Raw genomic sequence first — 21,937 nt, forward strand, 5'->3', positions numbered from 1 at the left:
CTGACTCTGCGGCGGCGTTATGACCGGCGACTGGAAGTGACGATGATGACCGATGGGTTAGCGAGAGAACTGAAGGAGGCAGCAGATGCAGATCTTGTGTTATGACTCATGTGATATTGTGATTACAATTTGGTTTAAATATCATAAAATAAAATTTAAAATTATTAAAATTAAAATACCGGATATTTCGGATAATTCGGATATCCGGAAAATCTGAAAACTGCTATCCGAATCCGAATCCGAATTTTCGGATATCCAAATTTTTGGATAGTTCGGATACGGATAGTCGGATAATTAGGATTCGGATTCAGATAGTTTTGAACACCCCTACCGCCCGCCACTCAAGACTAGCATGTCGCTTAGGATTCGTCGCCCGCTCAGGATCTACAGCCATAAGTTAGGTTGTTGACTATATTAAATTTCAAATATCAGTTGTAATTTTTTATGTATGTACAAATTGATTATATATTTATGCAAATTTTACTTGTTCATGCCTTTAATGTATGATTAACGTGCTCTGAATATTTGGTTAGCCACATATGTTTCGAGAACTTAGTTTCAATTACTTATATTTTTTGTGTAAAATTAAATTAACATAATCACTCAAATAAAATCTATTTTTATAAATAAAACAACTTAAAAAAATTAATAGTTTTTTTTACTACAAAATGACCGATACTTCTCACCAAAAATTATCACATTGTGGTTCATATTGTCCATATCTACCCATATGATACATATCGGTACATATAATCTTATAAGCAACTTCAACATTGATAAAAAATTATCACACTGTGGTTCATATGGTCCATATTGATCATTATGGTACATATTGGCATAACAATTAGATCAAAACTGACAATGACCAGCTTTTTGTCTGTTAGATGGACTAATATGCCTCATATTCATCAATATGACCCATATCAGGTGTCAAATAGAAAAATGGAGTGTCTCAATAGACGAAGCCTTCTTATAACTCCTTTTTTTCTAGATAACACCAACACCTTACCATAAGGGTTGGGGCTTAATAAATAATTTAGTAATGAAACATAGATATGTATTTTTTCTTTAACGAAAAATTTCTTTTAATTATTATCTTATATAAGACTTGAACTTAAGACCATTTAAACACTTCTAAAGATGTTTAAAGGCTCCGTCTTTACATATGGACCACCAACCTTATTGGTAAAATATAAACTGTATTTTTTTAAATGAGAATTCAACAAATGGTCTCCATGGTTAGAGTTAAATTTTATGCATGATCCCTAGAACTTACATGCAATGTCCCTAACCACCAACTTTGGTTTAATTATTTGTCTAAAAAGATAACTCAGTTAACTTTTGGTGTTAAATATTGCATGTAAGGGAGTAGATTCCCATTTTTAGTCCAATCGTTGTTTGTTCAACCTGTAAACGCTAAGTTCTTTCTCCGACCAATTGTTGCAGCAACGATGACCATCTTCTCCATTTTTTACATCCGTCTAACTTCCGTCTGTCTTCAATCTGTCATATATCAAAACATATATTTACCCATTTATCAATTTCTATCCTTATCTATATCTCATTTTATCCATTTGTCTTCAATCTATTATTTAATTTGTCTCTATCTTCAGTTTGGCCATCTCTCTATCAAATATGTGTTGGTAGGTATGTTAATTTTAGAGTTTTCAATTTACTGTTTTTAATTCCGTGTTGGTTACAATTTTTCATATCAAGTTGTAAATTCTTTATTTCATAATAAGTTATTGTAACATCGTGAAAATTTCGAGTTCAAAATAACAACTTTCCAAAGTATAGGGACCAATTCTGCTAAATTCCAAACTCCAGGTTTAAATTGTAAAATCTGTTTTCCTGACCCATCGCGGTACACGATGGATCAGAAAGGACACCCATCGCGGTACGCGATGGGATGTATGACAAGTTGTGACACGTGTGCCACGTGGCACACGGTGGCACTACTTGCTGCCACGTGTCACCACGTGGCAACACTGCCGCCACGTGGCGCGGTGCCTGCCACGTGTCGCGATACACGACGAGCCAGCTTAAGGACCCATCGCGGTACGCGATGGGATCCAAATTTTTGCCTATAAATATCGGCCAAGGACAGTTCATTTCTGCACACCAAATCTACTCTCACATCTCTCTAACGTCTCTCTAGCCATCCCTCGATAAACGTGCCATAATATCTCGTTAAGCGTGTCCCAAACCTTCATTTGTGTACCAACGTTTCCTTGGTGTTCGTGCCACCCTCCACCCACATATCAAGAAGGTGTTTGTCATAATGGCGATAAGTCTCGATAAGCGTGCCATCATATGTTGAAGATTGGCGTTCGTTGATTTGTTTGAAAAAAGAAGCGGCGTTGGAGTGCTGCTCGAGTCCCTAGGGTTTCTAAACGCCAACGAGGTTAGGCGTAACGATAATTCAATATAATATAACATTATATTCAAGGCTTACGCCTTAAGTCGAGGTTATGCTCGATACCTCGATAAAAGAAATACGAACATAACAAAGAAAAGAATAAAGAAAAGTTGTGATAGATAAAATATATATTTGTGGGCAAGTATATATATATTATTTGTTATGAAAATATTATTTAATGAATAATGAGTATTCTTAAATAATAAAAGAAAATGATTACGTTTCTTAGAGAAGAAGAAACGTTGGGTTTTCAATATAAACTAAAGGTTTATAATTTACTTTTAAAACTAAAGGTTTTAAAGTAAAAAGAATTGAACTAAAGGTTCAATCGAGGATTGAGATATAAAATAAGACTAAAGGTCTTAAGCCGGATCGTGTATCCGACTAACAAATGTTTATACTTGTACTATAGGTGCAAGATAAAAGAAAGGGAAAGACCCTTGGACGGTGAGTCAAGCCGATCCTAAAGCGATAAGGTGAATACGCCCCTAAACTTTTAAACTTGTTTTCAAAATAAGTCAACATGTTATATGAAATTGTTTACAAGGAACTATGTGTTCCTAAAACCGTTATAGATAAGAGTATAAACCTAGCCCTCTGGCTGTGGTATACGTATGCCTGGATCCTTACTATGCGATGTATGGGCATGATCGCACCAGCCTTGGTCGTAGGACGCTCTCATGCGGGGAGTACGACCGTTGTGTATATTTACGGGTACTTAACTAAGTCGAACGCTGCGGTGTTTGCCGAGGTGACCTAGAGTAGAGGCTCATGTTTATAATGTGTTGTTTGACTTTGTTATTCCTAAGCCACGTTGGGTCGTGGCAGGCGTAGTTTCGAGGGGTAATAAAGTAAAAGAGTTATTTTTGCGTCAGCTTGTTCACCAGCATTCGTTGCTGACGTATTTTCTTACATTTTGCAGGTGAACAAGATTAGCGCTTGGAAGTGTCGAAGTGCTATTTTAAATCCGATGGCTCGGATATATTTTGTAGTAACTTAAAGTGGTAGTTTGTAAACATAAACAAGTAATCTTTTGTTAACAACTCTAAACGGGTATTTTATGATCCCGTCTTTTTGAATATATGTAAATATTATATTTCGACCCTTAAAGTTTCATAACTCTTCCGAAAACTAACGCAACTCTGATTTATTTACAATTGCGATACCAACTTATGGGTCACGTTCCTAGGCCTAATATGGGGGTGTGACAGGTTGGTATCAGAGCCATCAATCTTAGCGAATTGGGTATCATAAAACAATACCCAAGCGACGATCCAAGTATAGGAAATAATTGTTTATGTGTTTTAGGGATAAGATAGGCTGGTAACCTTTCTTTCTCTCTTTACATTCTAAACCACCCATAATATTAGATGTCACTCAAAGCTCATATAGAAGACTTTGTGCGCAAGGCAAAGGAGGCCGGAATTGTTGAACCTTACCCTGAGGACAACATGAGCAATGGATACTATGAAGCATACTTCGATCAAGATGTGGAACATGACTTGACCAAACCCGTATACTACCCCGGAAGCAGACATTACTCAATAGATGTTCCCGATAGTCCACCAAAACAACAAATTGAGCCACATAAGCACTGAAGTTACCATCCACCAACCATACCGATGTATCAACCCTCTGAAGTACCGACGTACCACCCATCGGAGATACCACAAAACTATCCAACCGGGTATTTACCACCAAAACCACATCCATCATATGCCTTCCTTTCCAACATACCAATCAAGGAGGAACCAAGATCCCCATCTTCCGACTGGATGAAATGCCACTCCTACCCATGTCGATGGTATACCGGAAGCTCTACTTTTAATGAAGTCAGTTCTCAACCAAACAATAATGAAGGGCCGTCCCGAAAGCCCAAAATGAGGATTATGATGCCTTTCAAAAGTTTACAGACTCCCCCAATAAACATGGAGACTACACAACCCATGGAAGAGTTTGAGGAAGAACCAGAAGAGGAGGAACCCGAAGAAGAAGAGGAACCCAAAGAAGAGGAGGATCCTGAAGAAGAGGAGGACCCTGAGGAAGAGTTTGAGGAAGAACCAGAAGAAGAGCATCCTGAGAATCCCAACGACATGGCAAGCCCAATGGAAGGATCACTCACTTCCCAAAACGCAAGCTATGGTTCTATGGATCCGTATGTCCAATACCTTGTGTAGGTTCCCAGCCGGATCTACACAGGAGTATCTCGTAACACGAGGGTGCGGAATCCCCTCGTATACGATACGAGTGTCGAGACGATTAACACGTTGAATCTAAACTAACACACGAGGATATACGATAATACTTGTTATATTGCAAGGTGTAATAACCAAAGAAACAAACACGTGATTCAGAGAATCACCCCAAGCCCAGCTGTTCAAAAGTTATATTAAAGTGCTGAAGTTAAGAGTATATATAACTCGAAAACTTCGCCTAACATACTAGGCGAAGTTGTCTTAACTTCGCTCAACTTCAAGTTCGCTAAAACAAAGGCGAACATATAAAAACAAGTTCAACACAAAACAAACAATTTAAACGATTACATACACAAATAAACACGAGATACTGAACTACTGGCATCATGCACCAACAGACTCCCCCTTGGCAGTTGCTTCATATCTCTATCTTCTTTCTCGTGTCTTGTAATCCGAAAATCTCGTACCCATCGTATTTAAGCATGAATGCCCTGTCTCACACAGACGGAGACCACCCTCTGGTACTTCTTTGCTTCATCCTTCCTCGCAGGAATATAGAAAATCTTCTTATCATTAAGGACCTGCAAATCAGCTGGAGACATATTAACCAAGTGCATGGGATCATACACTCTCAGGATCTCCTGTTCATCCTCATCTTCCATCACGGCTTCAGCAGTCTGGCAGTCAACGTACCACAACTTGAGATCCTTCAACACATCCTTGGGTATCATCTTCATCGGAACCTATTTCAAACATCGAATCGGCTTGTATTTCATCACCATCCAGGGCTTACCATCAGCCCTCATGCCTCGTTCCTTGTCTTCGACCAACCTCCCTTTCTGAGGCTTCAACAACCCAAACCTTTTCTCTTTCACACTCTCCTTCTACACAATCTTTACAACCCATCTAGCAAAGTTGTCGTCACTTCGATTAATCAATCTCAAATGTGCCAAATCTTTCACCTCACACTCAGGAAAGGTGTTGAGCGATCTCAAAGCCTTCTTAAAGTACTGAACCACATCATATCGTTTTATCACAAACAATTTTAGCTGCTTATCATACAACCAACAGATAATAACTTTCTTTGATTCAGCATAGCCCTTGATATTGTAACTTTTCTTGAACATTGTTGGTACCGCAGGCTTCTTAGTCTTGAAGAACCACTGAGCACAACCTTCTTTCCATCTTGGCTATTCTTCCCACTCAGACTCATCCAATACACTTTCATCTTGACCCAGCTTTACCTCATCATCACTTGGAATATCATGCTCTACACCATCATCAACTATCTCTCCTTCTTCTAACTCACTATCAATTTCTATCTGTTCCCCAATCTTTTCAATCTCACCAGCCGTTAACACATCATCAACTAACTCATCATCATCATTTCCCAACACCCTCTCATCGTCTACAACCACCACTCTGTCACCACCTGTACTGCCTGACTGACCAGCAAACTCCCCCCCTGAGATGTGGAAGTCCCAAGATTTTGTTAAGTTCTTGGCAACTCACCACCTGCATCTTTCGATGCATTGGGATCATCGTCTCTATCTTGCCTCTTCTTTGCCTCAATTCATCACCCTTGCAACTCGTCTCCCCCTGAGATGCTAAGAACTGTTTAAGAGAATCAAAGAGTTTACCGTGTTCAATGAGAAGTGAAGATTGTATCTGATTCTCTGCCACAAGCCGCTGAATAGATTAATTCGCGACTGTTCAGCAACAACCCGTTCAAGTGCAACAATCCTCTCAGAGTCAGATATAGTAGCATCAAAGTCAAACCGCATATGGGAAATATCTTGAGCATACGACGGTGGAATTCCCAAACTCGCTGGAATATCAGAGGTAGGCTGAATAGTAACTGTGGATGGTATAGAGACAGGTAACCTAGCATTCGCTACCAGCGTGGATTCAACAAACCTAGCAACCACCTATGATACAGTAAGTGTCGGAGGTGGTAAAGAAACAATCTCTGGTGCTGTAAACTAGAACGTAGTTGGAGGAATACCAAAAGATGACGACACGTTCACCAAAGGTACACTCGAGGTTACCGCCAATGTGACAGTCGAAGAAGCAGGTAACATAGTCATATCTAATAACGATGGTTTGGAAAAATGAACAACCCTCAAACTTTCACCAACCCTTGCCTTCTTTGATCTTCATACCAGACGATATAAATCCTCTTCATAATCTGATTCACTATCATCTGAGTCTTTCTTTCGCTTTCCATGAATCCTTTCTTGTCTGGCAAGAATTTGCTGTGCTTCAACTATATCGTCAGTGGAGGAATCAGAGTTAGTTCCTTCAGAATCCGCCACAGATGTAGCGATCATAGAAACATGTACACCAGACACATCAACTACTGAGGCTTGAACTTCAGCAACTGGCTCAAGCCTTTCCATATCAAAGAAACCTTGTCCTCCAAAGGCAGCTTCAAGATCAACCTGTTCTTCTGGAGCTGCAACAGGATCAGCATGCTGTGCTTGCTGTACCATGGGTGGTGGTTGAACCACAGGAGGTGGTTGAGGGATATCAGCCTGTTGCGGTGCCAGATCCATAAACTCATCTTCCGGAGGAGCTACATATGCAGGATTCACTAGGTAACCAAACAAGACAGTGTGCCTCGGACGAAGCTCAGGCTTGCTACGAGCACTCGATGACTTACATTGTGCAAAGATTCTTTTAGAAACACTCTCCACATACGAAATAGGACGTCGTTGTGGCAGATTGAGAGCTACATGATTTAGAATCATCTGTAAGAATCTCGGGTACATCAAAAATCTTTCCCGTGCCACTGCACGTCTCTGACGATCAATCTCATAAAATATCATCTGGCTGAAACTATAGGGCTTGTTGTAGGTTAAAGCTGTCATAGCCGATTGCATCGTCGCACCCATACCATCTGTACCAGCCTTGCGACCAGACATGCATACAATCAGAACATGCATTAAAAACCTCCACTGATCCAACAAAAACCCCTTACGCCTCTGAGAATCCTCCAAAGGTCCTGAATATCCCATACGAACAAAAGCACCATTCCTGAAAGTAGCTGAAAAGTCTGTGGGATCCTCAGTCGTCTCACCCCCAAACTGTAAGGCTTCCCTTATCTGATTAGCCGAGAACTGTACCACCTGATTATTGACAGTGGCACGCATAACTGGAGGTTCAACCCTACAGTCATATTCAACGGTTCTCCAAAAGTCTTCAATATTTGGTAGTGAAATAGGAAGAGTAGTAGTGATGACATGAAAAATACGTGAGCGAACAAGAAATGAAAGGATCTTACGATAGTCCTCAATTCCATGAGCATCCGGATCCAAGGTGATATACATGTTATGACCCGTAAAGAACTGTCTCTTATCATCTCCACCTTCATCACCACCAGTGCCACCAGCACCTGCCACAACAGCCATATCTGCAAAAACAAACGAGCTTTATCAGATTTCTGAATCAATCAGGGAATAACTTCGCTGATTACCAGAAGTGAAGTTATGCTGCAGCGAAGTTGTTAACTTTGCAGGGTAAGGAACCTTGTTGGATTAGTAGAGTTCAATCACAGATTGTAGCAGGGTGACGACTACCCAAGCGAAGTTACAATTTATTGAACACACGATATTAAAGTCAAGTTTTAAAGTGGGCGAAGTTAAGTTCAACTTCGCCCAAACCTAACTTCGCCCCTGTTCAACAAAGAAATCAACCATTTGATTTATCAAAACACGGTGCAATCAGAGGGTAGACGAAGGAAGGTAAGTAGGCGATTAAGGTAATGGATGACTCGTTAAAACAAAAACGGCCTTTAATCGATCAAACTATGTTTTTATAGGGTTTGATAAAAGACGAATTCAAAAACATACATTGTGGACCAGATTAGCAACCGAAAAATAAGAATTATTTGACACAATGATGCAACGAACCTTTGATACTGACGAAAATTAGAATATAATGAGGTTTGATTCAAGTGACTAAGTTCGTCGAGGGTTTTAGACGTTGAAAAGTTTGACTAATTTTGACCACCGTTCCCTCTTATATAGTTTTGAGAACCCAGCGGCGAAGTTAGGTTAACTTCGCCCTGTTTACAACTTCACCCAAGGTCAACCGATGGTCAACTTCGCTTAAAGTTGATCGAGGTCAACTTCGCTGTTTAGATAACTTCGCCCAAAGAGATTAAAAGAAACGTTCAAAGAACCAAGTAACCAAGTGTTTAAGAAGGCAAACCATAAGGCAAAACAACATATCAAAAGTTAAATAACTAAAAAAACGGGATCAACTTTCAGTCTTGACGAAAACCTGCATGTTTTTGAAAAGATCCGAATAGGAATCATACTAATTAAGAGGCTGTTACACAGATCCATGTTCAGCGGTATTATGACATAGAGAGACATGTTGTAGGCAGGTATAAAAACTTTGTATGGTTTTCATCGCTTCTGTGATACAGATTAGGTTCAATTAAGCTCAAAATTTAGATGGATATCACATGAGAGATTGTGATGCCTCCTATCTATTCTCAAGACGTATTTGGCTTTCCCTAAGTCACCCCGAGTTGACTTCGACCCGTGGTGTCTGATTAATCAATGTTCACATGTCGACCTTCCGATTCGTCTTCCCGAAATATTCTTTCTTATACTTTGATTTATTCTCTCTTGCCCTTTCTTGATATATGTAATCAGATAATCTTCATAAGGCTCAATGATAATAAGAATTTTTTTTATGATAATATACGCTGCAAGTCCCGAATCTGGATCACTGCAGAAACATAACACTATCTTCGCGAGAATCAGAACACTCACGGGCTCGTGTATGACTGGGTAATCACTTTTCTGCCTATCATTCGGAAAGATGTATGTGGAGACATGCACAACTCAAAATGATTCTCCACAGTAAATCGAGAAGATTTAGTTTGTATCACTTTCACTTTACGCACCATAGAAAGCTACCATAACATACAATGACTGTTCTAGAGTCTTTTAGGCTTAATAACTTCACCGGTTAAGCACACAAAATTAGTTTATCTATCACTTTCCAAGGTTGGATCAATTTTCATTTTAACACCAATAAAGAAACTTCTTGCGAAGTTATAGACTGAAAAATTATATCATTTCCCCCAAAAAAAAAAAATTAAAATTCAGACGCCCCGATCAAGTCAAAGTATTTAGGTAAATGGCTATCCTGAAGATCCAGTGGATCAGCCGAACCGACCACATACGAATATGTGTCCCTCTGACTAAGTATGAACGACTAATTTTAAGCGAAAGAATAAAAACCCATCATAAACCGCCCCGGTCGCTTTCAGTCATCTGGCTAATGGCAATCCTTATAGTCTACACGTAGATGTAAGGACCAAACATATTCATGGAATATGTCCTTCAAACTTGAGCAACCGACAAAATTTTAAGCGGTAGTGATGTTTTTTTTATGATTACAAATTGGAAAACCAGGTTACTCGGGATTGATCATCCCGTTAAGCTCAACAAGATTTTGAAAACGGGATCGGTCAAATGCTTTAGTAAAAAGATTGGCAAAATTATCCAGTGAATCAACCTTTTCAAGCATAATTAATTTCTTCTCAGCACAATCCCATATAAAATGATGACGAATGTCAATATGTTTAGTTTTATTGTGTTTAACGGGATTGTTAGTTACTGAGATAGCAACAGTGTTATCAATGCAAATAGGAGTTTGAGTGAAATTCAGACCATAATCGCGCATTTGTTGTTGTATCCATAAAACTTGGGAGCAGCAGTTCGATGCTGCCATGTATTCTGCTTCGCAGGTGGAAATGGCTACAGAGGTCTGCTTCTTGCACTGCCACGACACCAATCTTCCTCCGAGAAACTGACATCCACCGGTTGTTGACTTCCTGTTCTTATTGCAACCTCCAAAGTTAGAATCGGTGTATGCTACCAAATCTAGTTCTCCCCCTTTTGAGTACCATCGTCCCAACTTCGGCTTTCCTTTGAGATACCGCAAGATTATCTTCACTCCCTTCATGTGTGATTCATTCGGGTTTGCCTGAAAACGAGCACAAAGACAAACTGCAAACATAATGTCAGGTCTAGACGCAGTTAAGTACATTAAAGAACCTATGATTGCCCGATATTGAGTGGGATCCACATCTTCATCACTGTCGGAATCAGCACCCAGTTTGTGGTTGACGCAGATTGGAGTGTCAAATGGGGTACTATCATTCATCTTGAAGCATTTAAGCACATCATGGACATACTTCGTTTGATGAATAAACATGCCATCTTTCTTCTGATGTACCTGCACTCCCAAAAAGAAAGTTAATTCGCCCATGGCGCTCATCTCAAGCCTTTTCTTCATGACTGCTTCAAACTCCTGACACATAGTAACTCTTGAGGCAGCAAAGATGATATCGTCCACATAAACCTGAATGAGTAGAAAATCTCCCCCTTTCCTTTTGACAAATAAAGTACTATCAATCTTCCCTCTCTCAAACCCATTCTCTAGCAAGTAGTCTGACAAAGTTGCATACCAGGCTCGAGGTGCCTGATGTAGCCCATATAGTGCTTTTCTCAATTTGTACACATGATCAGGAAAATCTAGGTCAGGAAAACCCGAGGGTTGTTCGACATATACCACCTCATCAATTTTTCCATTCAGAAACGCACTCTTCACATCCAACTGGAAAACTTTCATCTCTTTGTGTGCAACAAAGGCCAGAAACAGTCGAATTGCCTCCAATACTGCCACAGGAGCAAACACCTCATTGTAATCAATCCCTTCCTGAACAAACACCTCATTGTAATCAATCCCTTCCTGTTGATTAAACCCTTTGACTACCAATCTTGCCTTGTTGCGAATGATTACCCCCTTCTCATCTCTCTTACACTTGAATACCCACTTTGTACCGATAATGTTCACTTCTTGTGGTTTTTCAACTAACTGCCATACTTCCATCTTTTCAAACTGTGCCGGTTCTTCCTGCATGGCTTCAACCCACGAGCTATCCTTCAGTGCCATTTGATAATTCTTTAGTTCTATCTGACTGATGAAGCAGGCATACAAGCATTCATTTATAATACCCATGTCTTTAATGCTTGCATACACACATGTGTTTTCATCCAAACTTCTTCTAGTATGTACACCATCAGAAGGATTACCGATCACATTTTCCAAAGGGTGATTATTGTGAATTTTGGTGGTCTGTACTGGACCGACTTACAGATCATTTTCTAGATTTGAAGAGAGTTCATCAGAGTGAGGCTGAGTGTGAAATGGATTGTAGAATTCATCTTCATTCGAGACAGCTGGAGTTTCAACCGCACTTGACGAGGTTGATTGATTTTCATTATATTACGGACGTTGTACAATGGCCTTTTCTTCGTCATACAGCATCTGTGAGGCCGTTTTCTCATCAATGTCTGCAAAATCCAAGTAAGTCACATTAAAAGATTTGAATAGCTTATCATAGTCGAAAGCCTCTACTGGTCCCATGCTAGGTCTTGATGATTTGTAACTAGTAATGTCAGTGTTACAGACCACCTCAACCTTGCTGTTTGATAGATTAAAGACTCTTCTGTTGGGTGTCCCAACAACGTAGCCAACCAAGATACTGTTGGTGCATTTTGTGACCGTCGCTATGCAATTCAGACCAGCAGAACGCCACAGGCGAAGTTAACACAACTTCGCCTTAGGCGAAGTTAGAACAACTTCGCCAACGGCGAAGTTGTAACAACTTCTGCCTTAGGCGAAGTTATCACAACTTCGCCATAGGCGAAGTTATGAACAACTTCGCCTACTGGCCCAAGCCCAAGCCCGAGAAGATGTTTTGTCTATATATATGTGTGTCTTGTTTAGGTTTTGTAACCAGAAAATAAGAGTAATTGTGTTATAGTTCATTTGTCTAGAGAGTAAAAGAGAGGAAGTGTCGTGAGGGACGACCCGAGGTAGAGCTCACCTCGGGTCGGACGTGTTTCTGTTTATGTTACGGTATGTAACGTGTTTGATTATTATATTATAAGAATCTGCAGATTTGTTTATCCCGTTCTTGTATTTGTTCGTGTATTTGTTCGTGTACGTGTTTGTGTTCTTTATCTTTACACCAATAAACGAGTCTAGGAGGATTCCGCACTCCTAGACCTCGTGCGGATCTCGTATCGATCGGCGACGTCCCCGGGGGGACCTACAGATACCTTCGTCAGCTTTACCAAATTTAGAGTTAGTCTTTAATATCGAAAATGGGGACCCGAAAGGTTCAAGACCTTTCAAGTTTGGCTTTCTACCATGCATAAGTTCATAACAGGTTTTATTTAATCTTTTAACAGTTAAAACACGATTAAGGATATAATAGGCTGTAGCAACAGCCTCAACCCAGAACACCACAGGAAGTTTAGCATCTGCCAGCATGGTCCTGGCTCCTTCGATTAGAGTTCTATTCTTCCTTTTAGCTACCCCATTTTGTTGCGGAGTATATGGGGCGCTGTACTGATTTTCTATCCCTTTCTGCAAACAAAACATCTCCATCTGATAGTTCTTGAACTCTGTACCATTATCACTCTTGATGTACTTAACCTTTCTCCCAACAATATTTTCCACCTTTAATCAAGTTAATTACCAACTGAACTGTCTCATCTTTTGCCTTCAGAAAATAGACCCAAGAGTATCGTGAGTAATCATCGGTTACCACCAAACAGAATGAAGTTCCTCCTAGACTTTTTACATTCACAGAACCAAAGAGATCCATGTGAAGCAGGTCCAAGGTGCTGACAATTGAGTTAACCTTCTTGGAGTGATGAGGCTTTTTGTGTTGTTTTCCTTTCTTGCATGAAACACATTGGTCTTCAAAATTGAAATTCTTTAAGGGAACCCCAAGTACCAGCCCATTCTTGAAAATGTAATTCATCTTGCGAAGATGAATATGACCCATTCTTCGGTTCCACAATTCTGACTCAGATTCTGTTGCTTTTGATAGAAGACATGACTCTTTTTTTGCCATCTCGGTTGATCTCATATCCATTACGTACGTGTTCTTTTCTTTTGGAGCCTTCATCACAACCCAGGTCTCTGGTATCTTGAAACCAGGATAAAGTATGAGTGCCTCATCTTTAGTAAAATGAACGGTGTATTCTTTGTCACAAATCTGAGAGACACTCAACAGGTTGTGTTTCAACTTTTCCACAAAATTCACTTTTTCCAACTTTATTCTTCCATTCGTCACAGTCCCAATACCAGTAATTTTTCCTCCACTTTCTCCTGCGAAACTAACCCTACCTCCTTGAACAGACTTCCAATCACGTAACATGTCACACCCGGCCCTGAGCGGCGGAAACAGCCGGGCGCGCGCGAGTGGGAATTGATACTTAAGCACGGGCCATTGCAAACATTCAAAGTAAGATTTTCATTGCGCATGAAAAGTTTAATACAAATACATTACATTGTTTAAAAATTACATAAAAACATCCAAGTATAAAAATTGTTGAAGATTTCCACGCCATATCCCCATGCGCGGCGGGAACAACCACGCGCATAGAAGGGATAGAACTAATATCTTCCAAAAAGCTAGTTTAGATGTTCAGCGTGAGGTGCTCTAAGTGTGACTCCATGCGCTACCTAGTTATCTCCTGAAAGACACGTAAAAACATTTGAATCAGTATAAACTGAGTGAGTTCACAAGTCTTAGTAACTTGATAAATCGTATTGCATCATTAAAACACATGCTTGGTAAAACATAGTTATATCAACATATTCTGATAATCGTTCCGCGGGTTACGCGCGAACATTTCTGGGAACTGTGCTCGTCTATGCAAAGTGGCGCTGCCACTACGAGCTAAAATAAGTAATACCGTCCCGCGGGTTACGCGCGAACGTTTCAGGAACATGTGCTCGTCCATGCAAAGTGGCGCTGCCACTACGAGCTAAAATAATAATTCCGTCCCGCGGGTTACGCGCGGACGTTGTGCCGGAAAACAAGGCGCTCGTCCATGCAAAGAGGCGCGACCCCTACGAGCGGGTTCAAACCCATAGTACTGCCCCATGACCATACTAGGCACTCGTCCATGCAAAGAGGTGCGACCCCTACGAGTGGGTGGATCAAACCAGCAGTCCCTACCCTTAGAGTTCTAATGGTAAAGTGATCACTTACTCGAGTTCTAGCGCACATACATCGAAAACCTTAGATAACCGTTTGCATTACTCATCATGAAACATAACTTAAACACATAATCGCTTGCATAGCTTGTAAGTATACCATGATAAAACATTATTTAAGTACGTGTCCCTCGCCCCGAAAACAGTTTAAAAATAGTGAAAACAGTGAAAATAGGGGCTGTGAGACTCACCTGTGGTTCTTGTTAAGGGATTAATCGAGATTCGGGTTTTCTTGGTGTTGGCCTCGGAATCGAAGGTCTAGTAACAGGATCGGAGCTGGAAACAACGGATGCTTGGGAGAGGATTAGTGCAAGTTTGTAGTTCTTTGAAGTGTGTTTTGGGTGATAATTTAGGTTACAAATTTATAGGCAAACTCAAGGGAACACAATCCCTTGCTTTAGGGGATTGAAATCTTTTCATATCTAGGTGTAATGATGATAAAGTATGGAAATTATTATTGTTTATTGTTTACTTAAAAGTGGAGGAGTGGACAAAAGATCTTGATTTGATTTGGACAGGACATGCAGGTCTGGGGTTGGTGAGAATAGGGTGGCTGACAGTTGACTTTTCATGTTACAGTGTGCTTTTTCAGGTACTTTTGTCAGTGTACAGTAAAAAAAATGGAAAATCTCTGAAACACGCTACTGTTTCCTTTTGGGCGGGAGTAATCTCCTTATGTCTGGAGAATAGACTAAGTGTTCTGTGCGCATCACTTTGTGCGCATAGCTTTCTGCGTGAAGGACATTTCTTTGCTGCGGGTAGGTGCGTAACCTTCTCGCAGTTAGGGACATTGAGTTTCATTTGTAGATTCTCCAGGTGGTCTTGGTATTTCAACATAGTGATCAGTCATGTTGAAGTCAATTCCATCTTGGAGCTTCAGACAAACTAGCTCTCAATGTTCCCGCCATGCGGGGAGGTTAGTTCCCTTCCGCACGCGCATAAACGATGTAGGATGCACCCGCCTTAGCATCATGCGGGATGGTCAACCCATAGACAACATAACATAAAGCCAAAACATTCACGCATGGCGCATATAACATATGCTCACGCTGGTTCTTAACATGGTGCGCTCGCGCAGGGCGCACAACAAATGCACGCGCTGACTAACATGGCGCGCTCGCGCAGGGCGCACATAACAAATGCACGCGCTGACTAACATGGCGCGCTCGCGCAGGGCGCACATAACAAATGCACGCGCTGACTGACATGGCGCGCATCATATTTACAATCACCTAATTATTAGGTTGATTACTTAGTTTAAGGGATTGGGAATTTACCGGGTGTCACATTCTCCCCTCGTTAAACGAATTTCGTCCCGAAATTTAGGAGACGTTGCTGGCAGAAGCCATGTTCTGAAAGAGGTGTGGGTATTTCTTGCGCATTTGGTCTTCTCTTTCCCAAGTGAATTCAGGCCCACGCCTCGAGTTCCATTGGACCTTTACTAACTTGATTTTGCTCCTGCGTAACTTTTGTTCTTTCCAATCGGTTACTGCTATAGGTTCTTCTATGAAGTGCAGCTGTTTGTCGATGTGAATCTCTTCCATCGGCAAAATCAACGTTTCGTCAGATAAGCACTTTTTGAGGTTGGACACATGAAACGTATCATGAACTCCACTGAGTTCGGCGGGTAAACGGAGTTTATAAGCAACCGGACCGATCCTTTCCAGGATCTCAAATGGTCCAATGTAGCGCGGATTCAACTTTCCTCGCTTGCCGAAACGGGGGACTCCTTTCCATGGAGAGACTTTCAAAAGTACTTTATCCCCTACTTGAAACTCCAATGGTTTCCTTCGCACATCTGCGTAGCTCTTCTGTCTGTCGCGCGCTGTCTTAAGGCGATCCCTTATCTGAAAAATCTTGTCTGTTGTTTCTTGGATCAATTCTGGACCAGTCATTTGCTTGTCACCTACTTCAGCCCAGCACAGTGGGGATCTACACTTGCGCCCATACAAAGCTTCGAACGGCGCAGCCTTAATGCTTGTGTGATAGCTGTTGTTGTAAGAAAATTCAACCAATGGGAGATGAGTATCCCAGCTACCTTCGAAATCGATTGCGCACGCGCGTAGCATATCTTCCAATGTCTGGATTGTTCGCTCGCTTTGCCCATCCGTTTGAGGATGATATGCCGTACTCATGTCAAGACGAGTACCTAAAGCTCCTTGTAACGATCTCCAAAACCTTGATGTGAACCGACTATCTCTATCAGAAATGATGGACACTGGGACTCCATGTTTTGAAACTACTTCTCGAATATACAGTCGGGCTAACTTTTCCATCTTATCGGTTTCCTTGATAGGCAGGAAGTGCGCTGACTTAGTTAGCCGATCCACAATAACCCATATTGTGTCATAACCCCCAGGTGTCCTTGGCAGTTTGGTGATGAAGTCCATAGAGATTTGTTCCCACTTCCACATGGGAATTTCTGGCTGTTGAAGCAACCCTGATGGTTTCTGGTATTCAGCCTTTACCTTCGAACACGTCAGGCACTTACTGACATACGTCGCGATGGCGCCTTTAAGATTGGGCCACCAATACAGCGTTTTAACATCTTGGTACATCTTGTCTGCGCCAGGATGTACGGAATACCGCGTCTTGTGAGCTTCGTTCAAGACCTGCTCGCGCAATCCTCCCTTGAGAGGGACCCATATGCGGTTAGCGAAATATAGATTGCCGTTCTCTTTAAGTTCCAAATTCTTAACCATACCCCCAAGGCATTCGTTTTTAACAAACTCTGGTTTCAAGGCTTCTTGCTGAGCGTCTCGGATGCGGGTAGAGAGATCTGCGCGAATGGTCAACCTTAGAGCCTTGACTCGTAGCGTTTTTATTCGCTCCTTCCTACTTAGCGCGTCTGCTACCACATTCGCCTTTCCAGGGTGGTACTTAATCTCGCAATCATAATCGTTCAACAACTCCACCCATCTTCGTTGCCTCATGTTTAAATCCTTTTGATCAAATATATGCTGAAGGCTCTTGTGATCCGTAAAGATTATACACTTTGTACCATAGAGGTAATGGCGCCAAATCTTTAGCGCGAAGACAACCGCTCCAAGTTCTAAATCATGCGTTGTGTAGTTCTTTTCATTGGTCTTGAGTTGGCGTGAGGCATACGCTATGACTTTGTCTCGTTGCATAAGGACACATCCAAGTCCCTGATGTGAAGCGTCGCAGTAAACAACAATGTCATCCATCCCCTCGGGCAAAGACAAAATTGGCGCACTACATAACTTCTGTTTCAACATTTGAAATGCTGTTTCCTGATTTTCGCCCCAAACAAACTTCTTGTCTTTCTGAGTTAGCGCGGTCAGAGGTAGAGCTATTTTGGAGAAGTTCTCAATGAAGCGTCGATAGTAGCCAGCTAGTCCTAGGAATTGCCTCACCTCAGTTGGGGTTTTTGGCGCTTCCCAGTTTTCGATGGCCTTGACTTTGGAAGGATCAACGTGAATTCCTTTCTCGTTTACAACGTGACCGAGAAAGTGAACTTCTCTAAGCCAAAACTCGCACTTGGAAAACTTCGCATACAACTTTTCTTTCCTCAACAATTCCAAAATCAATCTCAGGTGTTGCTCATGCTCGGCCTTGGTCCGTGAGTAAATCAGAATATCATCTATAAACACAATCACAAACTTGTCCAAGTATGGTTTGCACACACGGTTCATCAGATCCATGAACACAGCCGGCGCATTAGTTAGCCCGAAAGGCATCACTAAGAACTCATAATGGCCGTATCTAGTTCGGAAGGCTGTTTTCGGCACATCTTCCTCATGGACCCTAAGTTGGTGGTATCCTGATCGTAGATCTATCTTCGAGTAATAACTGGATCCCTGCAACTGGTCAAATAAGTCGTCAATCCTCGGTAAGGGGTACCGATTCTTGACTGTTAGCTTGTTCAGCTCCCTGTAGTCAATACACATTCTGAACGAACCATCCTTCTTCTTAACAAACAGTACTGGAGCTCCCCAAGGTGAAAAGCTTGGGCGTATGAAACCCTTATCCAATAGTTCCTGTAACTGATTGGATAGCTCTTGCATCTCAGATGGAGCTAATCGATAAGGCGCTCGAGCTACTGGCGCAGCTCCTGGGACTAAATCAATACGAAACTCGACTTGTCGCGGCGGCGGTAATCCGGGCAAATCTTCAGGAAAAACTTCTGGAAATTCGCGCACTACTGGTAAGTCTTCAATTCTTCGCTCATCTCCTTTCTTCTCTACGACATGCGCCAGGAAGGCGTAGCACCCTTTCCTTAGGCACTTTCGCGCCTTTAGGCACGAAATCAGTTTCGTCGCAACTCCCCTTCTTTCCCCTTGAATTACCAAGGTTTCTCCGTTCAACAGTGGGATCCGAACCTGCTTCTCATGGCAAATAACTTCCGCGCGGTTCTCGACTAACCAATCCATACCTACCACAATGTCAAAACTTCCCAAGTCTATTGGCAACAAGTTAATATTGAACCCGTGATCTCCCATGACTATAACACATTGTTCAGTTCTTTCGTTCGCGTATAACTGCCTACCATTGGCTAGTTCTATAGTATAAGGCGTGTCTAGTCTACTGGTTGCTAGGCCTAGGGAGTCTTTAAACTCGGCGGATATAAAACTTAGGTCAGCGCCAGTATCAAATAAGACAGATGCAAAATGTCCGTTAAGCAAAAACGTACCGGTTACCACATTCGGCTCTTCTTTAGCTTCGCCTGCGCCGATCACAAAAGCTCTCCCGCGAGCTTGGTTCCCCTTTTGCGGGCAATCCCGACTAAAATGCCCTGGCTTCCCGCATGCGTAGCAGTTGTCGCTTGCTCCAGCTTCTCTGGCACGGCAATTCATCGTCTTGTGCCCTGGTCTGCCACATTTGGCACATTCGATTCTTGCGCATTCACCCTCGTGGTGATACTTGCATTTGTTGCACCATGGGCGAGGCCCGCTGTATCCTTTTCGTGGTGGCTCCGCGGCCTGAATCGCGTAAACCCTTGCGCTTTCCTGCTTCTTGAACGGTGGCTGCTTGGTGTCGGACCCTCGGTGGTGAGAGTTCCATTTCCTCTTGGGATCAGAGGTTCGCTGCTCGATTCCGCGCGTAGTCAACATACCTGCACGGATCGTATCCCTTGTAAGGGTGATGGCCCGCGCTACCGCCTCATCAAAGGTTGGAGGCGCTGCGGCGTTGAGCGGAACCCTAACAACAGGAGGTAACCCAAAAATATACCTCTCGATCTTCTTTTCCTCCGTGTTTGCCATGTCTGGCACCAACTGGCAAAGTTCGTTGAACCGGTTGTTGTAGGCGTCGATATCCGTTCCTACCATGGTGTGGTTCCAGAATTCCTGTTGTAGACTCTGGATTTCTGCGCGAGAGCAGAACTTCCTCATCATCATCTCCTTCAGTTCCTCCCAGGTCTTGTGGAGAGCAACTTCTCGCCCCAATGTTTTCGTTTGAAGCTTCCACCAAGACGAAGCTGCCTCTTGGAACATGCAGGTCGCGTAAAGGACCTTCTGGTTCTCACTACATCCGCTAATGGAGAGAACTGTCTCCATCTTGTCAATCCAGTTGTAGAGCCCAATGGCCCCTTCGGTTCCCTTGAATGGCCAAGGCTTACAGGCCATGAATGTCTTATAGGAGCATCCTTTGTCCAAGGCTCCTGATTCGGGTTCTGGGGTCTCATTCTGACGACCCTGACTTGATTCGGCCTTGCTGGCCTCATGTGTTGCGATCGCTTGCGCGATTATTTCCGCGAGTTCCTCGGGTGTCATGGTAATTCCCTTGGCTTTAGTTGGAGGCATTCTCGCTTTAAAAGAGTGAAAATATCAGACTTAGCGCATGTACTCTGAGCACATAATGTTATCATTATTTACTAGACAGTGTGACCCGTGTTCCTAAGTGTGTGTATAGTTTCTTTTGAAAATATTCTTTGAAAAATATTTCATGCGATTCCCCAACGGTTATAGTCTAGGTTAAAACTTCTTTTCCTAGTTCGCTATAACCAGTGCTCTGATACCAATCTGTCACACCCGGCCCTGAGCGGCGGAAACAGCCGGGCGCGCGCGAGTGGGAATTGATACTTAAGCACGGGCCATTGCAAACATTCAAAGTAAGATTTTCATTGCGCATGAAAAGTTTAATACAAATACATTACATTGTTTAAAAATTACATAAAAACATCCAAGTATAAAAATTGTTGAAGATTTCCACGCCATATCCCCATGCGCGGCGGGAACAACCACGCGCATAGAAGGGATAGAACTAAAATCTTCCAAAAAGCTAGTTTAGATGTTCAGCGTGAGGTGCTCTAAGTGTGACTCCATGCGCTACCTAGTTATCTCCTGAAAGACACGTAAAAACATTTGAATCAGTATAAACTGAGTGAGTTCACAAGTCTTAGTAACTTGATAAATCGTATTGCATCATTAAAACACATGCTTGGTAAAACATAGTTATATCAACATATTCTGATAATCGTTCCGCGGGTTACGCGCGAACATTTCTGGGAACTGTGCTCGTCTATGCAAAGTGGCGCTGCCACTACGAGCTAAAATAAGTAATACCGTCCCGCGGGTTACGCGCGAACGTTTCAGGAACATGTGCTCGTCCATGCAAAGTGGCGCTGCCACTACGAGCTAAAATAATAATTCCGTCCCGCGGGTTACGCGCGGACGTTGTGCCGGAAAACAAGGCGCTCGTCCATGCAAAGAGGCGCGACCCCTACGAGCGGGTTCAAACCCATAGTACTGCCCCATGACCATACTAGGCACTCGTCCATGCAAAGAGGTGCGACCCCTACGAGTGGGTGGATCAAACCAGCAGTCCCTACCCTTAGAGTTCTAATGGTAAAGTGATCACTTACTCGAGTTCTAGCGCACATACATCGAAAACCTTAGATAACCGTTTGCATTACTCATCATGAAACATAACTTAAACACATAATCGCTTGCATAGCTTGTAAGTATACCATGATAAAACATTATTTAAGTACGTGTCCCTCGCCCCGAAAACAGTTTAAAAATAGTGAAAACAGTGAAAATAGGGGCTGTGAGACTCACCTGTGGTTCTTGTTAAGGGATTAATCGAGATTCGGGTTTTCTTGGTGTTGGCCTCGGAATCGAAGGTCTAGTAACAGGATCGGAGCTGGAAACAACGGATGCTTGGGAGAGGATTAGTGCAAGTTTGTAGTTCTTTGAAGTGTGTTTTGGGTGATAATTTAGGTTACAAATTTATAGGCAAACTCAAGGGAACACAA

This window comes from Bidens hawaiensis, unplaced genomic scaffold (genome assembly GCF_021521415.1).
Source record: "Bidens hawaiensis isolate Kalapana, Puna unplaced genomic scaffold, B.hawaiensis_p1.1 tig00012782_1, whole genome shotgun sequence".
NCBI lineage: Eukaryota > Viridiplantae > Streptophyta > Magnoliopsida > Asterales > Asteraceae > Bidens > Bidens hawaiensis.